General features: G+C 42.5%; 2 non-coding genes across 2 annotated transcripts; one reads left to right on the top strand and one right to left on the bottom strand.

Annotated features, from left to right (window-relative positions):
* Nucleotides 1–2,666: 2,666 nt before the first annotated feature.
* On the bottom strand, nucleotides 2,667–2,739 carry TRNAF-GAA. The gene has a single exon. It is a non-coding gene; the product is annotated as a tRNA-Phe (tRNA).
* Nucleotides 2,740–9,405: 6,666 nt separating this feature from the next.
* Nucleotides 9,406–9,477, top strand: TRNAA-UGC. The gene has a single exon. It is a non-coding gene; the product is annotated as a tRNA-Ala (tRNA).

The following is a 9,477-nucleotide window of genomic DNA, read 5'->3' as shown; positions in this document are numbered from 1 at the left end:
TTCACAGGGGGATACTTGGCAAGCATCTTGACACTGTTTTGTTAAAAGAAAATCTGCTTTTATTTTCAGCTCTATTTCTTCAAAGGATTAAAAATTAAGTTACTGAACACCTAAAGGCAGAAAAGCAGCCTCTTTCTCCATTTGCAGAAGCCAAGCAACCCAGTGGGGCTTCTGTATGCATCATCTCTTTTACTCACTTTCTAAACGCTGTAACCGTCCACCATCTACCAGGCGATCACAAGCCATCCCTAAAGTCAATTTTGAGGTTAACTCACTCGACTTGAGAGGGATTCACCTGTACCACCTCTGCAGCTGTAATGTGAGAAATAAGCTCAAACATCCAAACCCAAAGAATGGACTCAGAGACCCGGAGAACAGCGAAAGTGAGACTTCTAATGACGGTCTTGCGAGATTAAGATCGAGTGTGGGACGTGCAGGCACACCCAGAAGTTTCAACAAGCAATTTATCCCCTAGTGCGCAAGTCCCTCCCCCGGTTCCTCATAGGCTGAGTGCTATGGGGTTACAATTTTCTCGGAGTTTGCCTATTGATTGTTAGGCAAGGGCTTTAGGTGTTTCTTTTTTGGGGTTGTCTTGCTGCATTTTGTTGCAGCCCACAATGCATTGCAATCCTGGTTAGCTCAGGGATTCTTTAAGTATTTGACTTATGACCTAAGTAGCTGGGCAGGCTGATAAGAACAGACAAAGTGAGCTATTTTGCGGACTAGTAAACTTATATCTTAGACTAAACTGTTTTCGTTTGGGTGAGAGCAACTAAGGATCGGGGGGAAGGGGGAGGAAAGAGGCGGGGGTCGACAAGCAGGCATCCGCTATCCAAGCAGGGGCCTAGTATATCAGATTTCTTCTGTACTTTGCTGACCTAAGCCGATTCAAGGCACTTTGTCTTGGAAATGGACCACTGTATACATTATTTCCTTCAGTAGTAGGACTAAGGAAACGGTGGCTGCATACGCAGTTAACACGGATTTTCCCCCAACTTAGCCTTTCCTCAGCCGCTGTCCGGCTCTGCAGAGTCCTTTTGAGAAAAGAGTTGGACAAGAGGAGTAAAGGAGCTCCTTGCAAATGCCAGGAGGAGTTTCTTCAGGTGGAAAGTTGGCTTTCCATAGGCTTCTAAGAGAAATATGTGGAGCAAACAAACGGAAACTTTCTTTCTCATCTTTTGCATTTCAGGCGAAAGCTAATAAAATTAGATGTTTCCACCGTCATGCTTAGTCTCGAAGCTGCCGGTAGATTCCGCTTCTAACTTTCCACACAGGCACGCAGGAAATCTGGAAATCACTGCAACTCCCTCAGGAGCTCCAGTATCAGCATTTCCTGAACCAAAAATCAAAATGCGACCTTACGTGCGTACCCAAAGAGCTCAGCTGGTCTGTCCAGCAACGGAAAGAGCGGTGAGGCGCTCTTGAAGCCGTGACAGCCTGGGCGAAACGAACCAAGTCCCTTTCCTGGTCGAGCCTCCCTCCCTACAGACAAAAAGGAGCCTCTATTCCCTCATATCCAGAGGAAGCGACGGAGAGATGTGGCGCTTAGACTCACTCTGCCATCCAGTTCATCCAAGTCCTAATAATCTTGAGGATGCTTTTCCTTGCCCTCTATCCCTCTCCCTTTTGTCCTTTTCTTCCTCCACTTCACGGCACCCCGCCTCTTCCCTCTCCCCGCAAGCTGCTCGGCGTGTCCCGTTCCTTTTTTTTTTTTTTTTTTTTTTTTTTTGAGACTGAGTGTCGCTCTGTCGCCCAGGTTAGAGTGCAGTGGCGCGATCTCGGTTCACCGCAACCTCTACCTCCTGGGATCAAGAGATTCTCCTGCCTCAGTCTCCCGATTAGCTGAGATTACAAGAGCCACGCTCGGCTAATTTTTGTATTTTTAGTAGGGACTGGGTTTCACCATTTTCACCAGGTTAGTCTCCAACTCCTCATCTCAAGTGATGCGTCCACCTCGGCCTCCCAAAGTGCTAGGATTATAGGTGTGAGCCACTGCGCCCAGTTTTCAGAACGAACTTTTCACAATAGTGCAGCGCACTCCTAGACCCGTTTACGCACATTTTAAACACTGTGTTGTGATTCATATGTAGCTGCTATTTTAATTTCCACATCACTTTCTTTTTTTTTCTTGTTTTCCTTCTCTATATGCTCAGCTTTAAACATTTTTGCAGCATAGGCTGAGGCTGCGCCCAGCTGGGGAGAGATGCGTGACGGGGATAAACCTAGAGTAGAGGAATGTTTCCTGTCTGAGAAGGCTCAGACCTTACAAGGGAAGAAAAAAGTCTGTAAGGGAGTCTAAAACTTTTTTTGAGGAAATCATCGAAAAACATATCCTAATTGACCCTCCCACCATATTTTGGCTAAAAATAAAAAGCCTCGACTCTCAGAATAGGAGACTGAGTTTGAAAACTGTTAAGACATAGAAAGGGTTTTATTAAAATTTAGTTTGCAAGTCATCGTCGGCCTCCACAATTTTCTCATTCCAGAGAGGGTTGTTTCTGAAATTCTGTAAACCTCTGAATTTGTTTCTCTGTCTAAGCAGAGAAGTCCAATGTTTTCCCACTTTTGACTTAACGAAAGAATTTCTTATACTGAGATATATACATTTCTGGGATTGGCGTGCAAGTGTTGTGTAAGGGAGTGATAATTAGGCAGAACAAAGAAACTGCCGAAACCCGGGATCGAACCAGGGACCTTTAGATCTTCAGTCTAACGCTCTCCCAACTGAGCTATTTCGGCTACTCCGTAAACGCCCCTTTAGTTATTTCTTCAAAATATGAAAACCGTCATTTGTAAAGTGAGCGTAATTTTCTAATGCCTAATTCTTTTTTGTTCAATATCAATACAAAAATTAGCCAGGGATGGTGGCGCGCGCCTGTAATCCCAGCTACTCCGCACCATTGTACTCCAGCCTGGGCGACAGAGAGAGACTCCCTCTCCCTCGGTTGAAGTGGGAGGATCGATTGAGCCGGGGAAGTAGAGGTTGCAGCGAGCCGAGATTGCACCACTGCACTCCAGCCTAGGCAACAGAGCGGGACCCTGTCTCGAAAACAACAACAACAGAAAAGAGTTGTTATGCACCAGAGTGCAGAACACAATTTTAAAAACTCTAAGGAAGAGATAGAATGTACTGGAGGACATAAGAGATCCTTCTTTCTTTTCTTGTCTTTTTTTTTTTTTTTTTTGGACAATCTCCCGCCATCGCCCAGGCTGGAGTGCAGAGGCGTGATCTCGGCTTACTGCAACCGCCACCTCCCGGGTTCAAGCAATTCTCCTGCCTCAGCCTACCTACTAGTTGGGATTACAGGCGCGCGCCACCACCTCTGGCTAATTTTTGTATCGATATTGAACAAAACAGAATTAGGCATTAGAAAATACACTCACTCTACAAATGACGGTTTTTATATTTTGAAGAAATGACTAAGGGTGTGTGCTTAGAGTAGCTGAAATAGCTCAATTGGGAGAGCGTTAGACTGACGAGACCTTAAAGGTCCCTGGTTCAACCCCGGGGTTTCAACCAGTATCTTTTGAGTTCTGCCTAATTATCACTCCCTTATACAACACTTGCACGCCAATCCCAGTAGCGTACATATCTCCAATTTTTGGGTTTTTTTGAAAGTCTGATAAAGGTAATGTACATGTTTGTATCACTCTCGCCTTTGTATGTTCCACTGAAGTATTCCATGAAGTACTGTCATTACATAAATTATTTAAAGTTCTTGGAAGGAGTCTCGCTCTGTCGCCCAGGCTGGAGTGCAACGGCACGATCTCCGCTCACTGCAACCTCTGCCTCCCGAGTTCAAGCTGTTCTCATGTCTCAGCCTCCCGAGTAAGCTGAGATTATAGGTCCCCGCAACCAAGTCTGGCTAATTTTTGTATTTTTGGTAGAGATAAGGTTTCGCCACGTTGGTCAGGCTGGGGTCGACCTCCTGACCTCAGGTGCTCCACCTGCCTCGGCCTCTCAAAGTGCTGGGATTTCAGGCGTGAGCCACTGGGCCCGTCCTTATTTAAAGTCTTAAACTCAGGAAGTTATTAGTTTTAAAACCTAAGAAATTCCAACGTGCTATATGCTGCAGCATTTACAAGTCATTTTTGGTTTTATATTATTTATATGTGTTGGGCGGGGGATATTTTTAAATCACAAGAAATATGAAAAAAAAAAGAAACGTACAGTGAAGTAACTACTATACTGTATGACCATATATATGGGGGTGTGGTGTATGCAAGAAACATTTTGAAGTTAGAAAACCCCAGGTTTGTACCTTGAGTCAACTCCATCATTAAACCGCTGTCAGAAGAACTTTTTTCTTTCTTTCTCTCTTTCTCTTTTTATTTCTCTCTTTCTTTCTTTCTTTCTTTCTTTCTTTCTTTCTTTCTTTCTTTCTTTCTTTCTTTCTTTCTTTCTTTCTTTCTTTCCTTCCTTTCTTTTCTCCTTCAGGCAGGGTCTCACTCTGTCATCCAGGCTGGAGTGCAGTTATACGATCAGAGCTCATTACAGCCTCTACTTCCCTAGGCTCAAGCAACTCCCCATATCAGCACCCTGAGTAGGCATCACCATGCCCAGCTCATTTTTTTTTTTTTTTGTATTTTTTTGTAGACGCTGGGTTTCACCATGTTGCCCAGGCTGGTCTTGAAATCCTGGGTTTAAGCAATCCACTGGCCTAGGCCTCCCAAAGTGCTTGGATTACAGGCAGGAGTCATTGCATCAGGCCCAATTACAAGAACATTCCAAATTTTTTTTTGCTGAGAAGACATTTCTTCAGCCTGGCAACCTTGTCTAGAATTTCCAAATCTTTTTTTTTTTTTTTTTTGAGACGGAGTCTCACTCTGTCGCCGGGGCTGGAGTGCAGTGGCCGGATCTCAGCTCACTGCAAGCTCCGCCTCCCGGGTTTATGCCATTCTCCTGCCTCAGCCTCCCGGGTAGCTGGGACTACAGGCGCCCGCCACCTCGCCCGGCTAGTTTTTTGTATTTTTTAGTAGAGACGGGGTTTCACAGTGTTAGCCAGGATGGTCTCGATCTCCTGACCTCGTGATCCGCCCGTCTCGGCCTCCCAAAGTGCTGGGATTACAGGCTTGAGCCACCGCGCCCGGCCGAATTTCCAAATCTTAAGCTGTTTCCATGTTTGTATCCAGGAAAAAAGAAATATATGTATTTCTATATGAATTATTCTATCGAACATTCATGAGGGGCCATAGAATACTGAAAATGAAAGCAAATGGGCAGCAAAGTCAAGACTTAGGTGCATGTGCCCCATTTTCCCTTTTTCACTTCAACTCCTCTCTTGAAATTCTGTGTTGGAATAATAGGTCTTTTTTTTTTTTTTTTTTTGTCATTTTGATTTTTTTTTCTTCTTTCAAATTACTGCTTCAGTTTCAGTGTTATTTTTCCCTAACTTCTGCATACCCTGTGAGGATACAATAATCTACAGTTCTCCACCATTACAACTGCAGCAAGTTGCAAAAGGAAAATTAGTATCAAATGAGAAGCAGCCTCAGGGTAGGGACATTGACTATACAGAAACTGGGAATCAGATACTTTATCCTTTAGGTCACTGAGGCTTTCTCAGCTCAGAAGTTTGTATTTGATTTCATTAAGAAATACTTGACTAGACAAACAGTAACACTGAATGTCTTTGTGCCTAATGCAGTAAAGATTCCTTTACATTCTGTTGAAATGGAGGGCCTAGGGTAATTCCAAGCATGATTTGTCTGCCATTCAATGGCTTAAAAATGAGGTTAATAATGGTTTTGTAAAATGGGATGTTGTAAAGATCAAAGGATATCATGAATAGAAATGCATTCTGTCAAGTCCACTCACAGCATGAAACTTAATTACTGGCAGATCATGCTCCAAGTTCTCTGCCTCTGAGATTCTCCCAGAACAGCACCTAAATAGATAACATTGTCTCTAGACAATTCTGTCCAATCGAGAGATAATACAAGTCATAAATGACAGCCATTTTGTAGTGTTAACTTTTGCAGTAGTCACATTGAAAAAAAACAGTTAATATTTATATTTTTATATAATTTCAACTTTTATTTTTGATTTGGGGGTACATGTGAAGGTTTGTTACATGGGTATACGACATGATGCTGGGTAAATTGCATGAGGTTTTGAGGGCAATTGATCCCATCACCCAGGTACAGTACCCAAGAGGTAGCTTTTCAAGCCTTTCTGTCCTCCCTCCCACCCCTCCCCATAGTCCCCAGTGTTTGTTGTTGCTATCTTTTATGCCCAGTTTCAATAATATATTTAAATCACTTTGTATATCCAAAAACTTATTTTAAAACGCTATCATTTTTAAAATTATTAGTAACATATTTTATATTTAAAAATAGTATTACACATCTTTGAAATCTGGTGTATATATACAAACATATATATATATATATATATATATATATTTTTTTTTTTTTTTTTGAGAAGGAGTCACCCAGGCTAGAGTGCAGTGGCGTAATCTCGGCTCACTGCAACCTCCACCTCCCGGGTTCAAGTAATTCTCCTGCCTCAGCCTCCCGAGTAGCTGGGATTTCAGCTGTGTGCCACCACGTCCGGCTAAGTTTTGTATTTTTAGTAGAGATGAGAGTTCACCATATTGGTCAGGCCGGTCTCGAACTCCTGACCTTGTGATCCACCCACCTTGGCCTCCCAAAGTACCAGGATTACAGACGCCAGCCACTGTGCCTGACCAAATCTGATATTTATTTTACACTTACAACACATCTTAACTTAGACTGGGCAATTTCAAGCATTCAATAGCCAGTGTGGCTAATAGTAACCATATGAACACATCTTAACTTAGACTGGGCAATTTCAAGCATTCAGTAGCCAGTGTGGCTAATAGTAACCATATGGGACAGTGCAGGTTTAAACAGATACTTTATATATTTTTAGGTTTTCTGAATTGAGTATGTATCACATGAGGGTGTTCTGTCTTCAGAATTAAATGTGTAATTCCTCAGAGGAATTCTGTGTTAAATAAGCTCATCCTACAGTTTTTACAAAAAAATGTGTTTCAATTGTGTCATTTGTAGGTAGTCAGAAGAGAGCTACAGATATTTAATTATTTAAAATTCTCCTCTTTTCAAGAGGCAAACAAAAAAGCAGACCTTCATATTATGATGAATTCCCAAGAATCCAGTAGACATCCAGGTTTCTCTGGGTGCAACATGACATAATGATGAAGGAGTGTTTCTGCAAACTGTCCTAATATTACTTCTACAGCATCAAAGAGCCAAGATAATCTCCCTAGCATTTACATGCACATACAGACAGGCAGACACACACGCATACACACCAGTTCGGTGTGTAACACTTTTCTTGTCTCCTATTCAGTGAAACCTAGCATTCAGTGCTTCCTATTTTTATTTTTATTCTAGAAATTCCATCAGCCAACTGAAAGGAAAAGTTCTGCCAATATAACCTGCTATTTTCTGCCAGTTCTAAAATTTTATGAATGTTGGTAAAGGCGCATATATGGGTAAATCAGAATGAGAAAGAGTTAACAGTCACTAGAAATTTGGTGTCAGGAAATGGATTTTCTTCTCATCTTCTTATGTAGTTCAAAGAACATAGTCTTAATCATGGCAAATAATGATAAATACCAGGATTCAAGAACACAGAGGAGCCAACTTAAAACAAAAATTTCTTTTTTTTAACTTTATTGTTTATTTATTTATTTTGAGATGGAGTTTCACTCTTGTTGCCCAGGCTGGAGTGCAATGGCATGATCTCGCTCACTGCAACCTCCGCCTCCCAGGTTCAAGCAATTCTCTTGCTTCAGTCTCCTGAGTAGCTGGGATTGCAGGTGTGCACCACCACGCCCAGCTAATTTTTGTATTTTTAGTAGAGACAGGGTTTCACCATGTTGGCCAGACTGATCTTGAACTTGCAGCCTCAGGTGATCCGCTCACCTTGACCTCCCAAAGTGCTGGAATTACAGGAGTGAGCCACCACCCCTGGCTTTTTCTTTTCTTTTCTCTTTTCTTTTCTTTTCTTTTCTTTTCTTTTCTTTTCTTTCTTTCCTTCCTTCCTTCCTTCCTTCCTTCCTTCCTTCCTTCCTTCCTTCCTTCCTTTCTTTCTTTCTTTCTTTCTTTCTTTCTTCTTTCTTCTTTCTTTCTTTTTTCTTTTCTTTCTTTCTTCCTCTTTCTTTCTTTCTTTTTTACAAATATCATGAATAGGTTTGTAATTCCCAAATCCATCATGTTGGCCAGACTGATCTTGAACTTGCAGCCTCAGGTGATCCGCCCACCTTGACCTCCCAAAGTGCTGGAATTACAGGAGTGAGCCACCACCCCCGGCTTTTTCTTTCCTTCCTTCCTTCCTTCCTTCCTTCCTTCCTTCCTCCCTCCTCCCTCCCTCCCTCCCTCCCTCCCTCTCTCTCTCTCTTTCTTTCTTTCTTTTTTACAAATATCATGAATAGGTTTGTAATTCCCAAATCTAAAAGGACCCTTTTTAGTCTTTCTCCACCATCCATGGGTGGATGCCTACTGCTACTAATGCTCGCAAATCCCAGGCTGGAGACAGAGTCAATTGCCTGAGTTCTCCCTGTAACATCCTCACAGTGCGCCCCACAGATATACTGAATTTCGCATGAGCCAAGCTAAGTTATCTTTTCCATCTTCCAATCTTTCTCCCATTCCTTAAAGAGTTGTTAAAAACTCCCCCTTTCTGCACCTCCTTCTGTTTGGCAAGAGCCTGTTTGTTTTTCTAAACCACTTTCCCCCCATACCTCTTAAACCTGTTTCTACTTATTTTTGATCTCACCCTCATAATTCAGCTCTTCTCGTCATCCCCGGAGGTGTTGTTTCACTCACACCTTACAATTTTTTCTTTTCTTTTCTTTTTCTTTTTGATACAGGGTCTCACTCCATCACCCAGTCTGGAGTGCAGTGGCGTGATCATAGCTCCCTGCCACCTCCAGCTCCCAAGGTCGAGTGATCCTCCTGCCTCAGCCTCTGGAATAGCTGTGAGTAGAGGCGCAGGACACCATGCCAGCTAAAGACCCTTATGATGAAATGCTGAGTGCATCGCTCTCAGGTTTTCTTCTGACTGTGGCTTTCCTCAATCGAATCTAACCTTTAATATTCCGGCTGAGAAAACAACAAATATGAAGCATTTTAGGTAAGAAAAAGCTGAATTTCAATAGCTTTGTATCATTTCTGAAAGAAATCAAAAGAATGAAAAACTAGAATTTGATTCCTTGCCAAGCATAACAGAAGAAGGAGATCCTAACAACTCAACATTTTAAAGCCACAATGGAAACTTATTGTGGCGGTTGTCTGACACTTTTCCAGCTGCAGACGCTCCACAATACTAACCACTACTACCAGCATGCTCACGGAGACAGTCTCAGAAAATGAAAGTTACTTCCTGAAAATTATTATAAAACAGCCTTTCAGGAAGGGGGTGTAGCTCAGTGGTAGAGCGCATGCTTTGCATGTATGAGGCCCTGGGTTCGATCCCCAGCACCTCCA

Source organism: Trachypithecus francoisi, unplaced genomic scaffold (assembly GCF_009764315.1).
Source record: "Trachypithecus francoisi isolate TF-2019V2 unplaced genomic scaffold, Tfra_2.0 Lachesis_group10, whole genome shotgun sequence".
Lineage (NCBI taxonomy): Eukaryota > Metazoa > Chordata > Mammalia > Primates > Cercopithecidae > Trachypithecus > Trachypithecus francoisi.
Note: the sequence above shows the minus strand (reverse complement) of the source record. Positions and strands in the feature narration are given on the sequence as shown.